This window comes from Varroa jacobsoni, unplaced genomic scaffold, assembly GCF_002532875.2.
Source record: "Varroa jacobsoni isolate VJ856 unplaced genomic scaffold, vjacob_1.0 scaffold_233, whole genome shotgun sequence".
Taxonomy (NCBI): Eukaryota; Metazoa; Arthropoda; class Arachnida; order Mesostigmata; family Varroidae; genus Varroa; species Varroa jacobsoni.
Window position 1 is genome coordinate 261541 of NW_019213135.1, and position 25559 is coordinate 287099.

At 41.6% G+C, this 25559-nt stretch overlaps 1 protein-coding gene and 1 long non-coding RNA gene across 4 annotated transcripts in view; both read right to left on the reverse strand.

Moving 5' to 3' along the window:
- Window positions 1–25559, reverse strand: part of LOC111273876 (uncharacterized) — a 78262-nt gene that overhangs the window by 50059 nt on the left and 2644 nt on the right. The window lies entirely within an intron of this gene.
- Window positions 14037–17623, reverse strand: LOC111273863 (uncharacterized). 2 transcript variants are annotated; one of them, XR_002688080.2, is made up of 4 exons: window positions 17423–17623; window positions 16879–16986; window positions 16548–16604; window positions 14037–16248 (listed from the first exon to the last, which is right to left on the reverse strand). It is a non-coding gene; the product is annotated as an uncharacterized LOC111273863 (long non-coding RNA). The 2 variants fall into 2 exon arrangements; XR_015316125.1 differs by having other exon boundaries at window positions 16548–16986.

Here is a 25559-nt window from a genome sequence, read left to right on the forward strand (position 1 = left end):
GGGACTGTTTCTCTCGTTAGACCGAATTTATAAGACAAAACGAAACTAGCCCTTGCTAAATGCCCACATATTAGAAGATTTTCTAGTTGGAAACATGCTGATCCCTAGTATTTACTCGATTACAAGCTCATTGTGTTTTCGCTATGGTCTAAGTTTCATAAGAGGTGGGTGAGGAACCAGGTTCATTATTTGTCCAATAGATAGAATCCATTAGTTATGCAGGAAGAAGATTTGATTACGTTTCACTAAAGGTCTTTCGATAATATTCCACGAAACCCGCTGATTGTGCAGATTGGCTTTTTGGGGCTGTTGAGTTTTTCTTTGTAAGGTACTCCGCTTACCTCCGTAAGCGGAACATAGCTCGAAGATATTTTCCGCATGTACGGACTAAAACAGTTTTTCAAACTGCATAGCATGCTTACCTGGCCACGTAATCAAACGGACATCGATCGGACGGGCTCAGCGCGCCGATTTCCAGATTGTCAAGTATTTTTAGATCTAATTTCCTAACCTATCCAGATCGACCTCTATGGATAAAAACGTCGACAATGACATCGGCATGTTTCACGTATATTTTTTCCGTATGCTTTTTTTCTCTTTCTTTTTCGTTTTCTAAACTCTGCCATGCAGTTGGAGGGGATATAAAACAGGTCTGACCCTCTCGCCACGAGTACTCGTCATGTAATCCACTTCTCCAAGCGAAGCTTTGTGCGCCTGCTTGGATCTGTTTCCCCTTTCCATACAGTTTATCTAAAAGATAGCGGGTGAGTTCAATGAGACCCTCTACAAGGCTTAGACAAAAGCCACAAGCAGGCCCTTGAATACGGACGGTATGCGGGCAATATGGGACGAGTACGTTTCTCTTTCGAGATTTTCAAAAGTAGTGCTTGCGCTAGGGTCCATATTTGCTAAATTCAGATTCTGTTGGCGCCAGCAGTCGAATATAGGCCACAGGCCCATTGATTGATTGATATTGGCACCACTATGATTATTATAGCAAAGCTCGAAACGGGTTCTGAACGTGGCAGCAGTAGTTTTTTAATTTATGCAGAACATTAATGTCTTTGTGTATGTTGGTTTGAAACGACGAAGCCTGCTAAAGCCAGGGATACCTTTCGGACAGGCCGAGCTATTACCAAGTCTGCATAATATCTAAAACACGAGTAATTATATACTACCCGCATGGGCAATATATAATTACTCGTGATGAACATTTATTACAGCAAGAGCTAGTAGGGTGAAATGCCCGATTTAAAAGCAATTGCGATAATAGACAAAATAATACAAACAAATTGATGAAGCTTTTTCACTGCATATCGAGATAATAGTACAGTCTATTTGATCTATGGTGAAGTGCCTTTGTAATACTTTCGCATTGCCGGATTTCGACGCAAACCAGGCACACACACATATAGCAATAAGCACCAGTACGCAAAGTGGAAGCCTTTCTCAGAGCCTTCATAAACGATCGAGTCCCATCTGTAAAACGGTATCGGAGTCATTTCTCCTCAGTGATGAAATATTATTGATCCTGTAATAATCACTGAGGTCGCAGATTAAACAAATTATCTGTATTAAGTAAATAAATATCGTTCTTGTGCCTTACATACACGCCTCGTGTCCACTGGGTTCGAGCAGCAGAAGTGGACCAATAGAAACAATACAGATCCATCCTTCTGAGCGGCTGCTCTACGAGTGCGTGACTTGAACTGATGAGAGACGGATTACGACTGGACATGTCACGTTCTGTTACTCATGCATCGATCGTATTGTGGCATATTATCCTATATTGCATGACAGAAACTCTTCCATAAAAGCTTGCTACGAGATGAATATTTGATACAGCACGCAAGGTATTTACATCAATCGATATGTCAGGGGCGTTTCACTATGGCGACTCCCTATAACCTAGGCCGCAACATCAAACCTCCTGCACGAAGCTCCTATATTACTCATCCTTTGAGGAAATCACTACCAAAATATCGGCATTAGGGTTGTCTTCCTGGACAACGATATTGTATTTTAGTAATGAAATAGTTAATTTAATGCGAATTCACCATTATTTAGCAAGAAAGGGGCAGTGAGTGTCTACAGATATATAAACATTGGATAATTAATGCATCGATACGAGCTGATGACTAAACCAATAACTCAGTTTCTCTGAATACTAATTTTTCGGTATCAAAGACAGATTCGACGGGTGTTCGAACTGAGGCTAAGAAGTCCGCAACAGTTTTAGTATAAATGACAATTGATGTAGTAGAATTAGTACTGCTTCGTTTACAAATCGTTCCGAGTAATGCTTTTCATCAACATAGGTATTCCTACTCAAATTTCCGTTAGTATACGTGGAAAAAGTTATGACAACATATGTAAATTGTTCTGGGCTACAGCCCCCAAAGGCACTACTAGCATGACATCGTTTCATGATGGTTGTCCCCTATTCAGGCCTAGATGCAGGCTATTTCATATCCTGAAAGATTAATGATCGGGAACGAGTCAATAACTGTAGGGTGCATCCGCAACAGAACACAGGAAGCACACTAGGTTTACCGATCTTCTGAGCTAATCAGAGTAAACGGCCAGAGGGTATAATAGCTCTCTTGGTTCAGCAGGGTCTATTGTCCGCCGAGGGCGAAGAGATTCGGAAGTCCGAAGGTCGAAAACACGGCTCGTTACCGGCCATTATGTATTCCATTTTCGTAGTGACCACTACAGGGATGAGAATATTAAACGATAGTGAAAGAATGTACAGTATGGGTACATCGGTAACGGGTGAACTGGTTTTATTGTTAGAATAGCTCTTAACTTTAAGTAGACACGGGATACGGGTTAATCCGATAGAATTGATAAGTAGTTTCAATGGAATCCTCAAAAGACCTGCTCGATCCAGGCAACAGACTTACCTAAGCACCACGACTGGCAATTGAACGAAGATAGCATTTATGGCTGCTCAGATGCGTGGCTCACCGAGTACGAGTGAGGAAATACTGTCAACGTTTTTTCAAGGTTTCGGAAAGTTTGGTGAAGATTATTCCGATCTCTGACAATTATTATTAGCAAAGTTATTCATTCAAAAGGTTCATCCATTCCACACAGAAGGTCAGTGCTGACATACTGTGTTTCAATACAAATGCCTTCAGTCAAGGTGGATCCAAATCACATTATGTACATGTTTTGGCGAAATCTTCATAGGGCGTGATCATTCATTAAAGAAATATATTATGTAATTTTTTTCAACTATACACACGAGTTGTATCTTGACCCATTCTTGGATATGCCTAATCATGATACTAACCTTCAATACTGCGCCTTAATACCATGCGTCGTTGTACTTGGACTGCGTATCTGACCTGGGACTTCGGTACCATCTTGTTTAAAAATTGCGTAATGATGTATTTATCTTCTTACAATAGCATTACAGCAGCAAACCGAACTGCTGACAAGAATCGACCAACTCTATGCCTGTTTTGCTTCGGGCTGAGTTAAAAAAATCCGTTAATATCCAGTTGATAATGGGTTGAATGAATAACGGACTCTGATTTTCGCGCTAAGTATATCCTTCATTATTAGAATCCACGCAAAAGTGTTTTTTCTGTGTCAGTAAAATCACAAATTTTTCATCCTTTTTTTTTAATGCATATTTGTGATCTAGGTGTTAATGTGATTACTACTACTTTTCATGTAGTTAATAGGATGATCGACTTACTATAGAAGCCTTCACATTAGACCGTATCATTGGCCTTCAGCTTCAGTGCAGCGGTTCATTCTAAACCTATTTTTGGCCGCGCACGAGCTGCTAGAAAAAAAGGCATTACTAAGTTTCCTGTATATCAAGTAGTTTATGACGGAGACGATATAAACTCCATTGTTATCCCCCGTAATAGAAATGAAGCATAATATCGAGTACGAGCCTAGCAGCGATTAGCTAATTGCATTTGTGGCAAAAGTAAAATTACTAAATAGAGAACTTTCGACTACCTAGCTTGCTAGCAACAAATTTGTTAGGTTCCGTTTATCATACTTGATGCGCCACTGCATGGAAACCTCACTCTTCCTGCATCCCCCTCTCTCCTTCTCTCTCTCTCTCTCTCTCTCTCTCTCTCTCTCTCTCTCTCTCTCAAGGTAGAACTAATATCGAAGCCTTTTGTAAGAGCCAAGACTAAATAGGCCGAGGAGAAAAAAAGCCTTTTTATCTGTCCGACTATTAAATGCCGTTTTTTTTCGGGCTTGTACGAGCCACATCACGATTAGATGCCTTTGAGACAGATCGATTGTAGCTTCGGGGGGGGACGGTGAGACGTACAGGCAAATTATGAGCTGTGTGTGTGTATATTGACGCCCACTAGGTGCGAATATTGCTGCCATCTACCGATGCCGATCTGGCTGTTCTAGTTGGCTTCGCTGCAGGATTCCTCATCAACACCTCTACGCCGTTGATTCGAGTTCTATCCCAGAATCTACCATTGGAACAGGTTAACCCATCACACCCCTCTCCCCTTACACGAGCGCCTTAGCAGAATTTCAGTAATATCAGTACAAGCAGTGGCAGTAATAACTATTGTCGAATAGAAGCAAATCGAAAACACTGGCATGATAGTGCTATCTGGGATGATGGTCTCCGACATTAGAACCGACACCAGCGACAGCAACGATAGCGTTACCGATAATCAGAAGATATTAAAGGTGGAGAGGGAGGAAATAGCTCTGGCAGTTGGCTTATGCCCTTTCCAGTTTCTCTCCAATTTTAGGCAACCATGCCATAACAACCCATTAACTGGCAGTGTTCACGAACGACGATAGCGTCCAAAGTCTTTAAGCTGTCACTTATCGTGCGCTACCCACCACACACTCGGTATCCTACTACTACTACTAGTATGTACCGTCCGGTCATGATTCACTGGACTTAAAAGCGACGCCCGCGACAATAGCAATAGTAAGCCCAGACCCGGTATTTGTCAGGCTTTGTCGCTAGTCATATCGATAGAGCTTTCGTTTGTAATACCAATTAACATGGGTCAGGTTATTAGATAGCATGAAAACCTATATAAGCGCTATTGAATAACAACCATCGGTTGTTTGCACACTCGAATGAATAGCATATTATTAAGGATATAGAGATCCCAGACCACATAGCGTGGTTTCGTGATAGCCTAGTGGGTATTTACCTGTTAAGTTTAGAGACACGGCATGGTAATATGTGTAATAGACACATTTCGTGTCACGCTTGGAACCAGCCATCTGACAGAATATCAAACAGCAATGCCATAGAGAGGCCGCATGGCTTAACGAGATCATCAATGGTTCGTATGATAGGCAAGCATACTTTTCTCCTCTCCGTTATGAAAAGCTGACGGTCAATGAGTAATGGGCAACTCTGCGCTAGTGGACATTATGTTCATATCAGGAATATGCCACTAGCCCCTGTTGCATATAGTATCCACATCAGTATTCCGACTCCCAGGCTATGATAGTCCAAAGCGCCTATATATGCCGTAGTTCCTAATTAGCGCTCGAGCCTTATAGCCATTTATGGTGAGTCTGCACATCAATCTATACCCAGCTGCCAAGTTTGTTTTTGATCGTTTGTTTAATTCAATCCCGATGCTAAGCGCATATAATGTCCTCGTTGATCTCGAAACAAATCCATTCCTTTTGATCCGTTTAACCACATTCGCTGGTTGTGTCGAATAGAACGTTCTTAGCAGAAGGGACATCTGCATTTCATTCGGTCTGTATCTGGGATCCAGGCAGCTGCCAACTGGTAGGATCGGAGAACCACTCCTCGTTACAAGGACAACAAGCAGTTCCCTACAGCAACTCACCGTTCATCCACCCGTGGCGCAAGTATAGTACTCTGCTAGCTTGACGAGGCCCTATGGCTCTACAGTCGTCTGGGCCTGCTTTCCCAAAATCGGCCTCCGCTACAGCCCTTCTCACTTTTCCTGGCCCTAACATTATTTTCCTGCGGACCTTCCAGCAACCCGCAACGCTCCATAACGTCCGCCCACAAACACCTAACGAGATAGGCCAATGTAGGCCCATTCGCAGCGGCAAACCCACGTACATTGCGATGATCCCACCCAAGCATCCCCCTCTGTCTATTTTTCTCTTGCGTTCTCTCTTTTTTCTAGGCTGGGAAACCTGATGTACAGTGAGTGGCCTTGCAGGTGGCCTCACGGTGAAGCGATGTTGAAAGCAACCGGCAGATCGCTAGCTGCCAATACGGCGAGTCCATACAATGACGCCACGTCTTTCCTTACTGCCTTTAGCTTCTAGCTAGTTTTTTCATTAGATTGAAAAGAAAAGAGCCCACCCAGTCGCTACCAGCCCACTGCACGGATAACATGTAGATGGCCAATCAGAACCAAGCTATATACAGGCATTCAGGCAACGTTGCTAATGTAAGCAGGTGTAATGTCGAGCAAAATGGTGGTTGAAGACGAATTTTTTCTATTTGTTTAATAGCCTGTTTTTTGTATTCTAGTTGTATCACTAACTGTAACAGTAAGAAGATTTAAAAAAGTAGCAGTGTCTGACAAAGTTAGCAAGCAGGTCCCAATAGAGGTTGAGTCGGGTTCGCTAACGCGGTATTTTTCAAAAAAGTAAGGTACATTGGTCTTCGCCTGTGTAGACAAATAGTGTACCTCAATTGGGAAGCCAGAATAAAGAAAAATGTAAATTGGATATAGGCAAGAATTAGACTGTGCAGTTTTACATGCATTAGGGCGTTCAGGCCAATCAGTTACCTTTTGGTTAGTCCTTACTGCTAAAAGTCATCGAATCAAACATGGTGTAGGTGCAAAAACGAAAAACGTTTGAGCGATCTAGATACGGCGGCTCGTGTAAAAACAAAGGAGAAGGGAAAAAAACTACACAACAGGCAGACAGAACATAAATTGCAGATAGCATCGGGCTGAACAAACAAGGACTCGATTCGAGGTCGCAGATATAGAAGTAACGTGTGATCTGTATCCGACACTTCATTTCGAATTCTAAGAAAAGTTTCCAAAAATTTGACAAATAACTCTTTTCATTTAGTTACTTTCAATCTTAGTTTATACCTTTACGTTTAGTTATTACGTACGTGTGTGTACATTCTATTTTTCGATAGATGACGTGCTCAAGCAGCGACGGTCATACAGCGGCTCATTACTTGCTAACTGACAAATGCTACTGACGGAACATGTAACGAGTCTGGAAGTGTCACGTGTAGGACCATTAAACTCGAAATCGAAAGGTGTTCTGCCTTTTATGTTTTAGCCCAGCTTCAAGATGTGTGAACGCATCCTGCGTGGCTTATCGGTATCATAATTACTATCATTGTTGATTTTTCTGCCGACCCCTGGTCCTTTTTTTGAGAATCGCTTCCGACGCTATTGTCGAGATAAAGACGGCAAACTCGTTTCTATTACAGTGGAGAGATCGGCTATCCACGGCCGCAGACGCAGCGGCAGTGAATGAAGCACTGATGAGGCTCGAATGGATCACTCTCTTGTTTGTGGCAGCTACAACACAAAAACAATAGTATAAAGAAGGAAAGCTGGATTGGATTACTAGTTACCAGATTGATATCGCTTTTTCTCAATAATTTACACAATGAACGAACCCGACCCAGCTGTTTATGTACAATATATTTACGAGCACCACCTGCCCCAGCATCTTTCTAGTTCATCGTTTACTCCACGATAGGCGTACGCAATGTAATTACGGTAACAGCAAAGTAATAGGATCTGCAATGGGAGTGCATAAGAAGAGCTTTGACTATGCGACAGTGGGGCAAACGCCAATAGTAGGACCCGCAGTACTCATATGGCTGTACGCACGTAATCTCAGTTAGGCTCACTTTTTCAGTCTCGTGTTTTTCCCTGTCTCCGATAATACGCTTGCCCGATGTCTTTTCGTAGGATAACATTCGTAAGCATCGAATCATTTAATAAAGCAATAAAGATTTCTAGCTAACACTACTACCGCTACTTTTGACATATTCCGATTACATAATGCTTCGAGTAGTAGTGGCTACCTTCTGCCTGAACGCGCTACCACCGCACCGCCTACAGGGCAAAATCAATTTCATCCCCTCACGAACTGATGCATGACGTCACATATGGGCCGGCCAATTTACGAACGAACGAAAGGCGACCCAGCGGCCACGTTGTACTCAGTAGCGGTGGACCACAGCGACCAGAGACACAAAGGAAAGACAGAAGCGACTAATTCGCATGAGTTCGCGCCGTCACTACCGCAAAGAGCGTTTGCCCTATCATTCAAGCCCCTAGCGGTACCTAAATCACTACGACGTCGTAGATGCGTTACGTCCATCATCGACCACTAAGTTACCGGCTTACCATACGTTTCCATGTAAGTTTAGGTGGTAACAACGATACTTCTTTATTACATACTATGTCCCTTCATACCTGGACCTATGGAGACATACGGCCGAGGCAGCTATTAGTGGAAAACAGCAAAAAACTCATCCATCGAAGTACCGGCTAGCAGGTCAGCAATCTTTACAAATGGTATAGCTGAATAAACAGACCACCTATAATCCGGAAAGCATTCACACTGATGGTGCATACAAACATTCATCGGTCATCTAGAGCAAATCAGGCCATGTTGGGATTCTGTGTTAGGCAGGAGGGCACGTCCTTTTAACCTTCTCAGTTGTATGGCTAATACAATAATATTTATGCATGTCTTTTCCGTGTTATCTTTACACATGATTGTTTTAAGTTAGTCATTTAATGCAACGATGACAGAAAAAGTACATTTAAACTCCTTTCGTGAAAAAAAAATGTTTTCTTTTAACACACTTTATTACAGTACACACTGAAGCAAAAGGACAAGTACTTGCGTGCCACGTGGGCCTTCTTTAGTATAGCCCTTTATAGTGGATTTACTATACGCGTTGGCTTCAATACCAATCAAATGAATGAGGTGGAAAGCATAAATAGAGACACTAAATTCATGACGAGCAGAACGGAGAAATGATATAAAGTCAACCGGGAAACGAGCCAGAGAAAAAGGACCTCCGTAAGGGTATCACTACTAGGACGAATAATAATTGGATAAGCGACATTCTGCGGTCGATCTCGAGCAATTCATTGTTTGTAGATTGAAACTGATAGAGATGCAAGCCGTGAGAATCCGGGGGAACTCGCTTGCTTGCCAAGTAAGCCGTCTACGGTAGGCAAGCTGAGGGTCTATTTCATTTCAGCTCTTAGATTAGTATGGCTTTTGCGGACAAAAAACTACTTGTGTGTTCTCTGTTCTCGTCGTAGTCAAACTTCAACGACTTAACCTTTAGGGAAAACTCTATTTAAACAGTGCAACATTTAGCTTCAATAGTGGTGGAGGACCTAGGACTTCAAGTCTAAAGAAACTTCAACTTTTAAGTTCAAGTTTAAGTTGAGTTTGATAGAAATAAGTAGCTAGATCGACGGCTCCGCTTTCTTTCGTAAGAGTTTGTCTGCAAATATCGCAATATTTAAAATTTTTTAAATGCTACGACACAACTGTTTAACACAATATGTGAGATGTTCTATGCCATAGTATTAGCTTTATTGAAATTCAACGTTATGAAACACAATAATAAGCATACAAGATGTTGTATCGGGTAGTAGGTGGTATCTGAAAGATATTCCTAGCTTAAAGATCGCAATGCGTACTTCGTCGGGGAAATTGAAATATAATAATTAGATTACTATAGTTTGGAGGCATCCGATTGCGCCAAAAGACAGCTGGGTTAAAATATCGTATATAATGGATTTTAAATTAGGACTGATTATTATAGTGTTAGGTACGTGATAAAAGTGAGTGCGTTATGTTTATGTGCCACGCTTGCCAAGTGAATGTTGGGGAACGTGGGCTCTTTCAAACGAAGGCTTGGGCTTCACCAATCAAAAAATACACTAGTTCAATAGCAACATAGGAGGGACTATGTTTGCAGTAGCATCTAACCGAGTGCACCGCTTAGCCGAATGAATTGAATACAGGTTCATTGCTCGAAAAAACGAAGGTCGTAATTGCCCTTTGTGGTATTTCGATCTACGTTAATTCACAGATAAGTTCTCATGGCGAAAAGGAAAAAAAGTGTTGCGGATGGGTTTCCGGACATCACACAGGAGAACCTGGGCGAGCTTGCTTTACTGTGCTTAAGACGTTGCGACCACTACTATGGTGCAAAACAAGTAGGTATGAATTTCTCTTCGTTTAATAAGGTAGCATGTCGTTACATCTTTACCGCAAAAATTCAAGAAAATAATTGGCTCTCACATATCGACTATTACAGTTTCGTCAATCGCATGCTTTGCCCCGAATAGTTATTTACATCATTATTAAGTAGCTACAAGCGGATATGGCAGACTTTGAAATCAATTCAACTTGTTGAATTATAATGATCATTGTTTTATCATGTGTGTAGAAGATACTTTTACTTCTTACGTATATGTTGCAGTGCGCTGCCAGCTTTTGGACGGCCCAATACGTAACGTTCGCATTGCCAAAGTGGCTCCTTGAAGTAATCAATAATGGAATATGCTTCCCCACCAATTGAAATTTTTAGGCCATGGAGAGCTCCGTAATCACGCGGACTTACATCGAGAGTATAAGCAGGTTGAAACTATATTTTGTTCACTCCAGGATGTAATCAAGGCATGGCGATAGGGTCTAATGTTGACAGATCACTAGAGTGCGCGTGCTTTCGACTGGTGCATCAACACCCCGTAAGTCTCTCGGGGGAACTCGAAGTAGTAGGCTGCATTCATTGTTTCATTTTCGGCGAGTATGCCATAGCAGAGGATGCCTTTAGTGTCCATTGTAAGGACAACCATTACCTTATATGTGAACCTGATCACTCTACGGCAACGTAATATTTTCGCCTGGTCCCTGCTATGTTCCTGTATGGTTGGTGGACGAGATTGAACCATGGCTTTCCTATTACGACCGTACGCTCCAGACAGATTTTCATTTAGGTTATAATTCTGTAACGCGGCACAGGTGAAATACCAGTCGTGAAGTCTCCTCGATTGTGACAGCGCGTGCTTGTCCTTCGGATCATTTCTCTTCTGGTCTACAAGACACAAATTTCCGTTTCTCAAACGTTTGCACCATTCACGTATTATGCTTTCGCTTAAGGCCTCATTGCTTAATCTTTGACAAATCTCTACAGCGCTATAGTCTTTGATAAATGAAAACCTACGTCGATCCTTAAGACTAAAAAGACGTTTTTCTTTCGAAGCTTACTTCTCCTAGAAAAAGTTTAACCGGTTGTCACTAACAAATTGGAGTGCTTATTAACGATATTTCGTCTGCTGGTGACGCGTGGTTCAAAGGTGATTCAGTATCAAAATCCGCCGGATTCGCCTGTAACAACCTAATAAATATCATCCTGCCGCAAAACTAGTAAGATGTAATAGAATATTGCAAAGTGCCTTTCCACAGAACAGTTGTCAAACAGACCTTCTCAATGTTGATATTCTCAACTCGTTTGCACAGGCTGGCGAAATGGACCGGTTGTCACCTCTTGGTTTTATTGGCAACGAAATATCACAATCATATACATGGTGATATGTCATATTTCAGCCAGAAGATGACCTGAAGGTAACTGATGCAGAGCTTGAAGAATATGTACGGACTCTATTTAAAGATGAATGGGCCAACGTGAACCTTAAGAAGGATCTTTCCAGTTACGATACTCCACAACTTATCAACATCACATTTCTGGGAGCAGTTGGACTTCACTCATCTGACGTAAACTTATTGGCTGATCCATACATCCGTATTGCGTACCATGGCACCGTGTACTTCAGCAGTGTCAAGATGAAAACGCTTAATCCGTGCTGGAATGAATCAATTCTAATTGGCCCGGTAAAGCCAGACGATCGTATCGAGATCGAAATCTGGGATTGGGACCCAAGAACATTTTTAGGAAACATCGCAAAAGTGAAAGACATACGTTCGTTTCGTGGGTTTGGGATCTACTTGAGAGAGTTATTTAAATGCAGCGCCGGCGACGATTATCTGGGCGGGGTCCGATTCAGTTTTCGTGAAGCCAGATCTCGTCCTCATTTATTTCGCAGAGATGTAATGCACTCGTTAGAGACTAACGGTACGTTATCATTTCATGCCCAGTTTCAATGTGCTGACCAAAACTTTCGTACTTTATATCGTGACTACTATTTCCTTTTATTACACATGCTTATTAAAGCAACGCCAACTATGGAACAGATGTGCTTTAAAAGAATGTTTTGCCTGCCAGGCCGCGCCCTTCAACGCCGCCTGGCAACAGGCCTTTCCAATCCGTTGAAGACGATCTGTTGCTTGCAAGCGGTTCACAAGGCCATCGTCAAATACTCAATGAATATCAACGGCGTTGTAATCTATGACCTCGCGCTTGATCTAACTGACGAGGAGCTGTCTCATTTTGAAACGGTAGAGCTACGCCAAATATGTGCTGCATATAACCCATTGATTGGTCGAATGTTAACTTTCAAAGCGTTTATACCACAGACCTTGACGAGTCGAATTCATCTTATGGGAGTTCTATCATTTTGTTCGACGCTACGAAAATTTAAATATCATGGCGCGCTTGAGTTGGCGGAGAGGAGACTAAATTCGTTCATCATACGCCTGGGACAGCAGAAATCTAACCAGCTGGCTAAATTTAAAGGGAATATTCATCCATTATTGATAATATTGGGAAACCTGAAGGTTACCACTAATATCCTACGAAACCTGAACGATCTTGTTCATATGGCGTGGAGCAGACATCTTTCAGAAGTGGCGCGCGAGTCTCTCGAAAAGTTTGCTGTGAGCTACGGGGATTCGATCAGTGCATTGACCGTCCCTGAGGATGCGCTCAAAACCTATCAGGTGCTTAAGGTGTTTTGTGACGATTTCAAGATTCCAATTCGCATTCTAAACCGTTGCTTTTCTGAGAATACTGTTGAGGTTTGGATGCAGAATCTAGAAACCGAAGCCCCGTATTGGTCACGCTACGTGGCCCGACAAGATTTGATCCTCGCTCGAACGATAACAAGTGTCTCCGGCCAATTACTGAGTAGATCGTGTGAGGAGTTTCTTTCGAGACTACACCATAACCTCGCTGGCATTTACGAAATGACGTCGAAATCACTGCAACTCTCAGAAATCTACGCTAGAACTTTGTGCACATGCGGCCTACACTATGTTACCCAGCTGGCCACCGCCACCGAGGACCAAAAGTTACTCGCACCTACGGGTTACTCAAGCGGTTTTAACCGAACGGTTTGCGTTGTCCTGAATAATATGGCTAGTACGTATGCGCTAATCGTGGCAGACCTCGAAGAGATGGTCGAGTCTCGCGAAGCTTCCGAACGAAAGCAGTGGAAACATTTGTCAAGCGCGGGCGACGACGTCTTTCATCGCTGGAGCCCCCGGCAAACATTAACTGACATCCGAAAGATCTTCGAGACGACAGCCGAAGAATTTGCCGAACGTCTCGCAGATGATATTTCCGATGTGATTGTGACGGTTTGTGAAAGTGGGACGGTCGAAGAAGTTCGTCATCGGGCGGCGAAGATGGACAAGTTATTGGGGGTGCTGTTTAACTCTCTCAAAACTAGCACTTACCCAAGTTTATTTCGAATTCTACTTGATCGAATGTATGCGATTTCGCTCGACAACCTGGCTGAAATTGTAACTAACATTCGAATGGATACCCGTGCCGAGCGGGTCGTATTCGCTACCGCTGTCCGCCATTGCTGCGAAGTTCTTGAAGCATTTTTTCTCGACGAAAAGTATGCTTTACCCTGCTATAAAGTCAAAACACCGAGACACTCATGGATTCGGGATGCAATCGTTAAGCTAACCGAGAAGGACTCTACCGAATCTTCATTAAGCATTTTACCCACTAAACTGTCATAGTTTACTCTGTAGTTAAGTGCTCTGTAGTTCATTGCCTATGTCGCTTATCATTATCGCAGTAATTAACTAACGATCAACAATTATACCAAGACAACGACAATAGCAGGGATTACATAACAAGAACAATTAACTTTATGTCAATAATTATTTTTGTTTTACTCAGTTATGACTTTGGGTAGATGACGAGTCATGGTGGCACTGACAGTCACGTAATAAGGTCAAGACTTCGACGTAACGGTTGAACGCAATAGTAACATTATTAAGGTAACAGAAGAACAGTAAACGATTGAATGTTTCATAAGGCTAAAGCGTTCTACTTCACGACACCTTTTGTTTCCAACTTCTTGCTGTACTCCTTCAATATGATCCCTACGGAAATTGTTATGTTTTTATTATGTATCCATACGTATTTAAAATGTCAATGGATAGATTATTCCGAGTAGACTGTTGCAGCGGCGCTGAACAAACCTTAGTTTTATACCCTGGATCTCTTTCAGGCGCGGTTCCTTCAGTGCAAACAACTATATTATATAGCGTTTACGCTTCTCTGGTCTGCCTGAAAAATTCGGCCATGAATACGCCAGGCATGATCACTGTATGACGTGCCTGTATTTTACACGGCTACTCTAATTGTGCCAGGCCTCTTGCACTTTCTTCTTCGTTGTTCCTGTGGCGTCGCTTTTTTACTGGACGTATACTTTCTCACGTTACTTTGCCTTCGGCCGTAGCCCTTGTTGGTTTTCCTTGCGTTTCCCCTTCTCATCTAACACGCAAAGCAGTACGACAGTCGGGGGCTAGACGGGCGGCCGTATACAACCTCTGACCTGACCATCCCTGGGGCAGCGTACAGTGCCTGTTGGCATTAAAAGGCTTCACTTGTCGTGTCGTATCACATGAAGCCGAGGGGTAGGAAACGATGACCCTTTGCACGCTTTGCGATGGTCGCAGACATGGGACCGGATCCAGCTTGCTAAAGGCTGTACGATTTGAATCCTTGTGGAGACCTGCTACCGTTAATTAAACGTAAGCAGAACTTAAACACACATAGGAATGAACCAACGACATTGAAAGCCAGAGAGGCATACGATGATAAAGCGGAAAATCAAATCGTCACCGCAGACACTTCAGCCACATTGACGCTCGCCATCATGTAAATTCGAGCAGGAAAAAGCCCGGCTTAGTCGGCAGTTAAGGCCGTTTGGATGCGCCGTCGTGTACTAATGAAATCGCACCCTCCATAAACGACAAGCTAAAAGGCACTCCCGAATCAATGCGGGTCCCGTTTTGGTAATTATCAGTGTGAATGAACCTGTGTGAGTATGAGCAGGACGTAAGTAGTCATAAGCGACCCTAGACTAGTTCCGTTTTAATTGGTAGTTCAAGGGTGAGTCTTCCAGCCTACTACAGAGTAAACCTCTTGCAATAAAACACTTCCTAGAAAGGAATACTCGGCAATACTCGGCACTTTTTATATACGAGTCAGTGAGACTTGTGTTACATGGACCTTAAAAAGCGATAGATGCTAAGCAGGAATAGTTCGCTGATCATTTTGTATTTTGCATGCAGCGATGTTGAAAGGTACCGCGAGTTTACTGCATGATTTGTATCAAATGAATGGCAAATTGAGTTCGCTTACTAAGCCGGGTATATCAGAACGTCCAAATGCACATTTGTACAGATAAAGTTTAAACCTTCCGTTGCAAGATTGTAGGCTTCGATTAAATCTTAGAATCTACCGAGACTTCAGCGAACGGTTCCAAGCCTCTACTCTTCCCACTAATTTCAAATTAACTTTCGCACTCGGATTTTCTAGTCTTATGTAAACGCAATGACTAGTTCTGTGAACTATGAGTAGTACTTAAAAACCGCACCGAGCATTACTGTTATTCTGAAAAAGGATCCTCAGAGTTTGCAGAGGTTTCCATATGACCGTGAACTGCTTGAGTAGACTTCCACACATATGGCATGTAGCATATGGAACTCATTGTCATACGAGTTTGTCGTGCCCGTTTCCATTGAAGCTAAGAGTACGAAAGTTCTTTTCAATGCAAACTGGCGTAAAGAAATAGCTATCCCGCCCATGGTTTCTTCTAGGCCTCAAATCTCCCAACTCGAATTACAACTGAACGAATGGTCCACTTGTAGCTAGATGATACTATTATAATTTTTATGACCAAACGACGATGGAAAAGTACATATGGAGTCATCGTTTATGCACAGTGTGTGTCGCCGGATGTTTTCGATGATTCAGGATGATTCAGATTGTTTAGGAAATGATCGTTCAGCTAGCAGCTGTACCTCTGTTCAGGACGATAAGTGAATAGGAATTATCTGCCATGAGTTCTAGAGAGGGAAAAAAGAGAAAAAACAGAGAAAGAGGTCTTATATGTATGAGTACACGAACTTTTTACACCATATCGAGTTCTCCTGAAATTAAATAGGGAAAATACATGGTCTACACGGCGAGGATACTCTGGGCAGTTCCAGAGTGCCTCGTGTTGAATTTACAAATCTCACAAAAATTGCTCGGACAAAGTTAGGTTATTTTTGACTTGTTTGCACTCCCTACAAGCAGATTCTGGCGACTATAACATGCAAATAATAAAACACATTGATAGTTTTCACTTGTCTATGAAACTTACTGGCGTGCTCTTATCATTCTATAATCCTCGATAATATTTTCCGCAGCCGTCACGAAACTGTCTCAATACAGAAACAAAACAGATACTTTTATATACGTATGGGGTCATATAAACGCATTATCAAACGCGCCCTGTTGGAACGCTGTTAATTGCATATGAAAACATTATCATGTCTGGGGGTGCTTTTCCTCGGGAAAAATATCCACGATAGAAGCAGGCGCAGACGCCATAGAAAGTTTGTGCTTATTATGATTTGTGCTTAAGGCGTTTTGTAGACCTGCTGAGGCCAACCGATTTCAAAAGAATCATTGTGAAATCCACTACGACTGACCAGGAATCGTTCGCCGTGAGAAGACATCGCTGAATGATGTGCACATACGAAAGGCTTTGTCACAACACGTTCCGTATTACGTACTAAAAGTAGCCTTTACCTAAAAATCTGCAAAAGTATTATCACGACCTATTACTGACTATTATTAAATTTATATTGTAGGTGAAAAAAGGTACAAAATGATAACTCGTGAGCGGGAGAACGAACTTGTTAAACACCTAACTGTCCCCAATCTGATGATCATCATGATGTGATATAATTACATATATTTAGTCTGTACTTTACATTAGTAGACTATATCGTAGGTATTAAATATCATAATGAAACTGCCGATAATCGTCAGTCTACATTTGTGGATACGTGTAAAATAATTGAACAGATATTGAGATATACAGAGGCGCTCTTGCTAGAAGGACGGCGTGTTTCTATTTCGAAAATAATGCATTTGATAAATAATACGCCTTCTGGCTACCATCTGTACAAGAAAATACAGGTTTCGGCGGAGTCAACACATCACAAATACATATATATATATATTGCGCACCTTTAAACCTATTCATTGACTGTGTTAGCGTTAACGCATGTTCCCATCTGGAGACTCTCTCCGAATACAACTTAAGCACAGAGCACTTCGTTGCACTTGATCCAAACCCACCTGACAGATATGAAAGAGGTTACAATAGTGAACTGAGAACGATCCGTTCTTGAGTGAATCTGTTGTAAAGCTATTCTAATTCAGTATACAGCCGATCGTATAGCAGAGCTACCTGTGCGAAGCACGCCGTGCTATCGAGGACCTCAACATCCAAGATGCAACGATTAGGAAACGTCTACATTGTACGTATTGCACGCACACAATGCACGCACAAGGCCATAGCACAATAAGTGTATGGTGATAACGTTGCAGAAACATTTAGCCAGGGCAAGTCAATATGAAGCCTCCATCCAGCATAGTCCTACGGCGAAAGTGTAATTTCTACAATAGCTACGAGTATGTTTCAGGATGGGTCGACTTGACTCCAGAATTCTAGCTAGTAGGTTTTTGGTTCGAACCCATCAGGGCGTAAACGTTCTGAACCACTTCTCTCACTTAGTAGTTTAATCAGCACAATCATCATGCTTAACAAGAAAGCGCTATATAAATACCAACGCCATCCCACGAATACAGTCGACCCAGATTTAAAAATTGGTCATAAAATCTCTATGCTTATTTTCTGTAACACGATCGCAACAGATAAATTATCCAGTACATCTTGCGTACTCAGCTAACGTCCATAAGCGACGTATCACACAGATTATTCTTAGCTTTACTCACAGGTTTTTGGCCGCATTTGTTAAACGTTTAAAACGCGTTCGCAAAGTTATAATCCGGCTACACTGCTTTAACACATCTAAACTATGGAACTTTGTCAGCGCAATGGTCTAGTCAATTTTTTTTAACTTATTGTGCTCCCGTCTACAGAGTCGAATGCACTACGTCGGCTGAAAGGGAGTCAACGGGATTGTTCGGAAGGTCTATGTGATCATGCTGCCTCACTCAGTGAAAGAATGAATGACGCTTTCGAGCGGCTTTTTGCGCCTTGGCCTGCTCGAAGGATACAAACCATTCTTCCCCTTATCCTCCCTTGCGTTCCTTTTATCGTTGTTTACTTGAGTCTGCCGACGGTTCGTTAGCGAGATGGATACAGATGGCGTATTTTCTACACCTATCGTTCCAATCGGTCCTGTCTCGCACAAGTGGGAACAACACTGGGCAGAAACAAAAGTTGGGTCATATCTGACTTCTGTAACACGAACTTGTCCAATAACGAAACAGCCCTTTTCGAGTTCGGGAGGTTGCCTATCAGTAAAAGTCAATCTCGAGATGGAGCAGATACCGAAACAAATATATCGGGCAAAAAAGCCAAACGCAACCCCTCCCGTCGTTCCTGAACCGAACCAGCAAATACAGGTCACAGAAGCTGCATACAGTGCGATTCTTTAAACGTTAAATCGTTAAATTCGCGCGGTGACCTTTGATTTTTGTCCAAATGAAAAAAGGGAGTGCAATTTATTAAATAAGATTAAGAATCAAAATTGAGTTAACGAAACGTTCTAGCTGACTGCTAGGGTATCACCTTATCTATGGTGAAAACATACGACCGCTATACCTAGCTATAAGTTAAATAAGATACGTTTAATTTGGGTTATAATAAACCATTAAGTTTTCAACAACGTTTTTACGAATTGGGCTGAAAAACTCTGTTTGGTGGCTATAGGGTACCTCTAAGTACGTTATTTTGGGCGCTTAGTGATATAGCTAATGAATGACCTTGCAACATTTTGTACCTTCAAATGCATTGTGACAACCTTTTTTTTGCCTTGGGTTGTTGTTGCAGTAGCACTCCATGCTCTTTTGTGTTGTGACGTTTGCTTTGAATAATCGAGCCTGCCCAACCCCTACCGATAATAGAGGTTTACCGCAATCGTTCCCGGCATACAATTCCATGTATTCGCAATCGAATTGTTTAGGTCCTAAGGCTTCTATAATCTTGTTCATTAAGATTACAGAAGCTTTAGGACCTAAACAATTCGATACATATAGTGCATATGTGCTTGTAACGCATTCGATACACGGTTCCGAAGGAACTTCCCCGTTCTCGAAACCTGTGGTGCAGCGTCGACAAGTTACAGTAGCTGCTTATTACTTAATGGCATAGCGTTCTTGGCGTTGGTTACCCTGTTGCATGTATAATATCTCTTTTCAAAGCGATGCCTTATTCTACAAAGAATACGCTACTTTTTTTCGCCGGGCTTGTCTATAAACGATCTTCCGAGGACGTAGCGCCACTACAACCTTTATAATAACCTTCGTCATCTATCCTTCGTTGGAAGAGCCGCAATGTTACAGATCGGGCTTAAAAACCTCTGTTTTGTAGAAGTAGAACATTTCTGTTTAACGTCGCAGTCTTAAATAGGGTTACTTTTTCTCTATTCATTGACAAAATATTTCATAGCGAACGCAATGCCATCTTGGGGCTATGTTATCCTTGTGATCTGCCTAATGAAGGATCTACGCTGAACCCGTGACGGAAATCTTTTATATATCTACGTATATACGTCGACTATACGAACGATGCTAGATAACTTAGCAAAGTGCCCCTCTGTGTGAAATTGTCTTATATTTAAGCGTACACAAAATATGTTCAGACTACGTAGTGCTAATTTATTATATTCGTCTTTGTTAAACTGCTTATATGTAACCATTTCAAAATAGTACTAACTGATCTAGCAGAGAAACCATCAAAAATGGAGTGGACAAAGATGGAATCAAAGCGGTCAAATAACTTCTATCATGCCAAGCACAAAGCTATGGATTGCATTAGATCGGCATTTTTAAACAGAAAGACTTATTTGAAATCGCGTGACTCGGAAGCTTTCGGTAGGACTTAACAAAGAAAAATCGTAACACACACATGCATAGCAATGATTGTTTTCCATACAACCAAACCTCGTATAGGTGTCAGCCAGCACCTGTGTTAAGATGCCATTCCAGTAGCAAAAATATGGCTACGAAGCCCACTTTACACAATAGAAAAAACAGGGCCATTTTCAATAAGGTCGATAAAAATGAGAATATGTCGCCAGCGTAGCGCGCGAGTCTTCCGACCGACTGTGGTAAATCTGCACTTTCAGAAGACGAATACCGAGTATTACCTATGGAGTAGAGTTGGAAATTACCGTTGCAGACGGCCCGTTATATCTCGCGACCTAAGAAGCCAAAAGCTAGACTTTATTAATAAACGAAAAACATATCCAAGTTATATTTGAAACAAACAGCTAATGAATAATTTTTAGGCGAAAATAAGGAAGGTGACATTTGTCTCATTATGTAATTACATATGGTAAGGTCTTACTACTCAAAAGTCGGGGTTGATCTCTCAGTAAATTATATCTTACGTCGTCAGGTAGCGAACGAATCGGAGAAACACTGAACTAATCAAAGGTATTGTATGTAAGAGTAAGCGAACATTTGGCCACTATAACGAGCGACGATCACCCGTATATGTATTTTAATCCATTTGAGAAAAGCCACTGTATGTAAAATGGGGTTGAGACAAGCGTTACCTTTGAAAACATACACCCTGAACCTAAAAACCAATATACAACTAGATCCACGGAGATTTTTTTCAGCAATAGAGTCGATGATAGGCATGAAGCAAATCCTTATGACTAGAAGATACAGGACGTGGCTTATTGGGTGGTACTTGCAATTTCCGTGATGGAGCACCGGTAACGTGCTTGCTTATTAGCTTAGGGAAGAACGAGGTGGTCTCATTCCGAAATTGGCCGAAGACACTATTTTTCTCGTGCTGGGTTCTAGTCGTCTGCTCAACGACAGTATTGGACGTAGGATTCGAAATACCAGAACTCCTGATCTTATGCGTAACTTCGTGCCCTGAGCGATTCATATTGAAAATATTCTGTGATTTCGCGTCGGTCAATAGGTGACGTTACAAGCGAGTGCCCCTTAGTGTGAAAGCGATGTCCATTGACGCTGCGCTTTCCAGCAACAGGAAGCTATTGTCCTTTCGTGGTTTAAGCTTTGACTAAAAATGTTGATTATCTTTATATGTCCCTAACTGAGTGTTCTTAGTGTCATTTTGTACCCATTTAACATCGTAATTATCTTTGTAGTTATAGTTGTTACATTACATTTAATTATACGTTCAGACACATCGTCTAGCTTATAGAAACGCATCATAAAAAAGTGTGTATATCCGCACCTGTAAGGTTTGTTTTTTGGACCAAAACATTCTCTCACACCAGAGTCTCACTTTCAATCTTTATTTTTCTACCAATGTTACAAAAGCCCAGCTGAACTTCTAACATCTTAGGAAGCCCCGCAAAGATGACTTCCGACAGGACAGAGGCGTCACGGATCGTCCGCACTACTCAGCGTCACGTTGACGTTACAGGCTCGTTGCTATAAAAGGTGGTTAGTTCGCCAAATGAAAAAAAACAGCTTTTTTTTAACACTCTCCATTTTTTCCAACCCCGATTCGAAGAAAGACAGCTTAACGTTCAGGGAATTTATCTTTTTTCTCGCCGCTGTTTATTCGTACCGAGAGCAAATGCCCGCGAATCTCCTTTGACTAGAGTAATTAACCGAGCATGCCTTCGTCAAGTCCCTGCTTGTACACAATACGCTCGTCACACCACATCTCTGTGTTAGTGTGTGACGGTAAAGGCAAGCTTATGCGTAAATATCTGGTAAAAGTAAGGGTCTAGGGAGGCTTTGGGTACAGGTCAGTGCGTTGGGATATTTGCATCTTTCTTCAGTTGGATTATAAATATTCAAATAACTAAATCACAATATATCATGGAAATAATACTCCACAGTGCAATGTATGTAGTACAGTAAACACGCAGAGAAGATTCTTACTTCATAATGGTCAGTTTGTTAAAGTAGTAATGATTTGTTATCTCTTGCAAGACCTGTCTGCATTGCGGAAGTGGCCCATAGGAAATCCGGCTGGCTGACGTCGTCTTGAGGTTATCAAGGTTTTTAGGATAGTGATTAAATTTTTTTTTTTTTTTTCGAGAAACTACCTCCTTTCTAGGATTCTTAACAAAAACATAGCTTTACGTCACGTTTCGGTTACATCTGAGGTTTTATTCGCTTTATAAGATTATTTGAACACTCCTGAACGTGGCATTTACAGGCTCGCCAGTTTGAAAGTGAAGTATGAACTACATGAACTAGAGGTACTTCCCTCAAGGGATAGGCTCTAGTTAACTCGAATTAGTAGCGTTTGGTTTTTAGTCTTACTATTTTAAGTGCCATACGAGTCGCAAAATATTTTCAACGGTTGTCAGTGTCCACTTATAATATTCATTGATCAATCTGGTCCTTTTGATTGTATCATAGGTGACGTCGTGCACGTACTTTATAACATATGCTTGTAGCAGTCGCTACAGAGAGAGAGAGAGAGAGAGAGAGAGAGAGAGAGAGAGAGAGAGAGAGAGCTATTTGTTGAGTTATTACAACTCGGCTCCCATCGTTCTAAGTCGTGAACGCAGTATTTTCGATTGAGTTCTTCGATACGCTGTGACATTCAGAGACAACACGGAAGCTCTTCAATATTCCGTACGTTGCCCGAACGATTGCCCACTAACCAACCGATCAAGGTATAGAAAAATAGTCATCATAGCGGACGTTGACATCCAGTCGGCGCTTACCGTGCGCTATTAAATATTTATGAAGCTCAAGCATGGTATCTGAGCATGTAAGTAGGTGTTTCACGTGAACGTACATACTGTGAGCCATATATGCACACACACTTCACTGTGAAATTAGCACAGGGCATTTAAGCGTATGCTGCGAGTTGCCATTCAAAGCATTTTTATCCTTATTGCAATGTATAAAACCTAGCACATAAATTATCTTGCTCAAGATTATCAAAGCGTCCCGGTACATCGTTCATTGGTATTATGTAGCAGAGTTCTATTGTAGCAAGGGGATACTTTCGTGTAGCAAGACACAAAAAGAATACAGTTATATTGCTAGCAATATGAAGCCCAAGATGTGGGAACAGAAATAATTATGGCCTGTAAATTCTCTAATTAATAATAAGTAACACTTGCTTACATCGCTATTCAGGCTTGACTGCTCCTTATGGCATGATAGAAACCTAGTTGAAGGTATCACAAGCTCAATATATATACTTTTTATAACGTTTGTCATTGACTAAACGAAACTATGCCTATTTGCACTGTTTGACAGTGGTATAATATTCCATGTAGTATACTTGGTATATATTATATTATATTATATTATATATATATATATATACCACGTGGACATCACCTCGTACCGTTTCTCAAATAGAAGATCACTTGATTTATAGAAACCATGTAGTCACGTTTCGCTATATATATATATATATATGATGAATCGAACTGGAATAAGCTGGTGTAGCATGTTATTTAACGTATATACAATATTTTGAGGTGCATTATATTTTATGGTACGCCGATCGTATGTATTTTGGCTGTTACGACTGAACTCCTTCATACCGGTATGAAGACGTCGACTCCGAGGGAAAATTGTGAGCCCCAAGTTACCGATAGCGCACCAATACCACAAGCTGGCTTGTTGTTTGTGAACTTATCGATAGCAAAATTATGTGGCCTCGAAATGGTTCCTTGTTTTTCCAACTTTCCGCTGTGTCTGTTAGATACCGTTTAAAATTCATGTTGTTTTTTGGGAAAAATAATCTACAAGATCCTTTGATACAAATGTATATCTGGAACCAAATCAATTATTTCGCGACTAACTGTCTAGAATAACACTAATTATGCAATATGAACCGATTCCGAAAATTCAAGCTAAACAAACACGATGAGAATCATTCAGAAATTGTTTGAGTGCGCTACATCATTCACATTATCAGATCAGGGATGCCCCCCATCCGTTCCTGAGGAACAGAAGCACGGAGAAATGCTGAGATTTTTCTTAACCGTCTAGAGCAGTGCAGGCAAGACGCCTGTTACGCCTGAGTAACTTGAGAAGGCCGAGATTCCTAGATGAATGAGGGGTGACCTATGAATGTATTCGAATGTTCGTGACCACACACGAGTTTAGTAAAAAAAAAAAAACATAAAGGTCTTTCATTGTACAGGATTAGGCTCTTTTCTATTTAAAATTCAGAACGAATTTAGCGCGCTCCTACTGTGTAGAGGTATGTCTGCTTACAATAAGTGCAGATTAGTCGCTACGAATATAATCCGCTATCGTGTTACTTCTCCTAAAAATGGCCTCGGTGATTTCCGATTTCTAATTTGAACTAACGCGCTTTGCATAGGGAACTTGATGTAACGTAATGGCGTGTAATTAGTTGCCAACGCTATAGATGATAACAAGAGGCACCTTAATCAGATCCAACGTGATAATGTATTGCCTTCTGCGTACTTTGCGACAATAGCGATCTCAACAACGGTGGATCTCTGAATAGAACAACGGAAAACTATCGATCTTTTGTTTAGCTTAAGATAAGCGTTCTGTGCTTTTGCCGGTAATGCGCTGACCACGAATCCTTCTGTGGGACAGTCATGGAAGGCACGCGAGAAGGCGATCATAAAACGAGGCTGACGCAGGCACGGTGATTTTAAGGGTCACGGTGCGCATCCTGTTGTTGTTACCGTCGCTAAAGTTACCACTTTGGCCGACGAAGCAAAAAATACTTTGTTTTTAGAAAAAAAAAAAGAAAATGTTCTACACACACACACAATTCTGCCGGATTTTATCGGGTTACCAGGCCTGAGAGTATTCTCACAGAAAATTTAAATTTTGCAAATTGGCCGTCACCTTCAAATGAGGTTAGTGCAGGACAAATGAGTAAGGCAACCAAAAAATTCTTGGAGAATAAGAGGGGGAAGAAATCTGGGCTTAAGACCCGCTTAGCTCTTTTTGTTGGTGTTGTGTATTATTGTTGAACTGCCGGTGAATATAAGTTGGTGATGGTGTGTGCGGATTTAGACGCGACGAAACATTATGCAACTATGTATATCTCATGTAGAGGCTTCACGAAATAAAAACGACAAGTCGATGATTAGCTATTGGCTAAAGTCGATGAGTCTGCTCCGCTTTACAGCGAGATCAGCTGATGCGGCAGAAGATAACGGGAGCTCAGAGACAT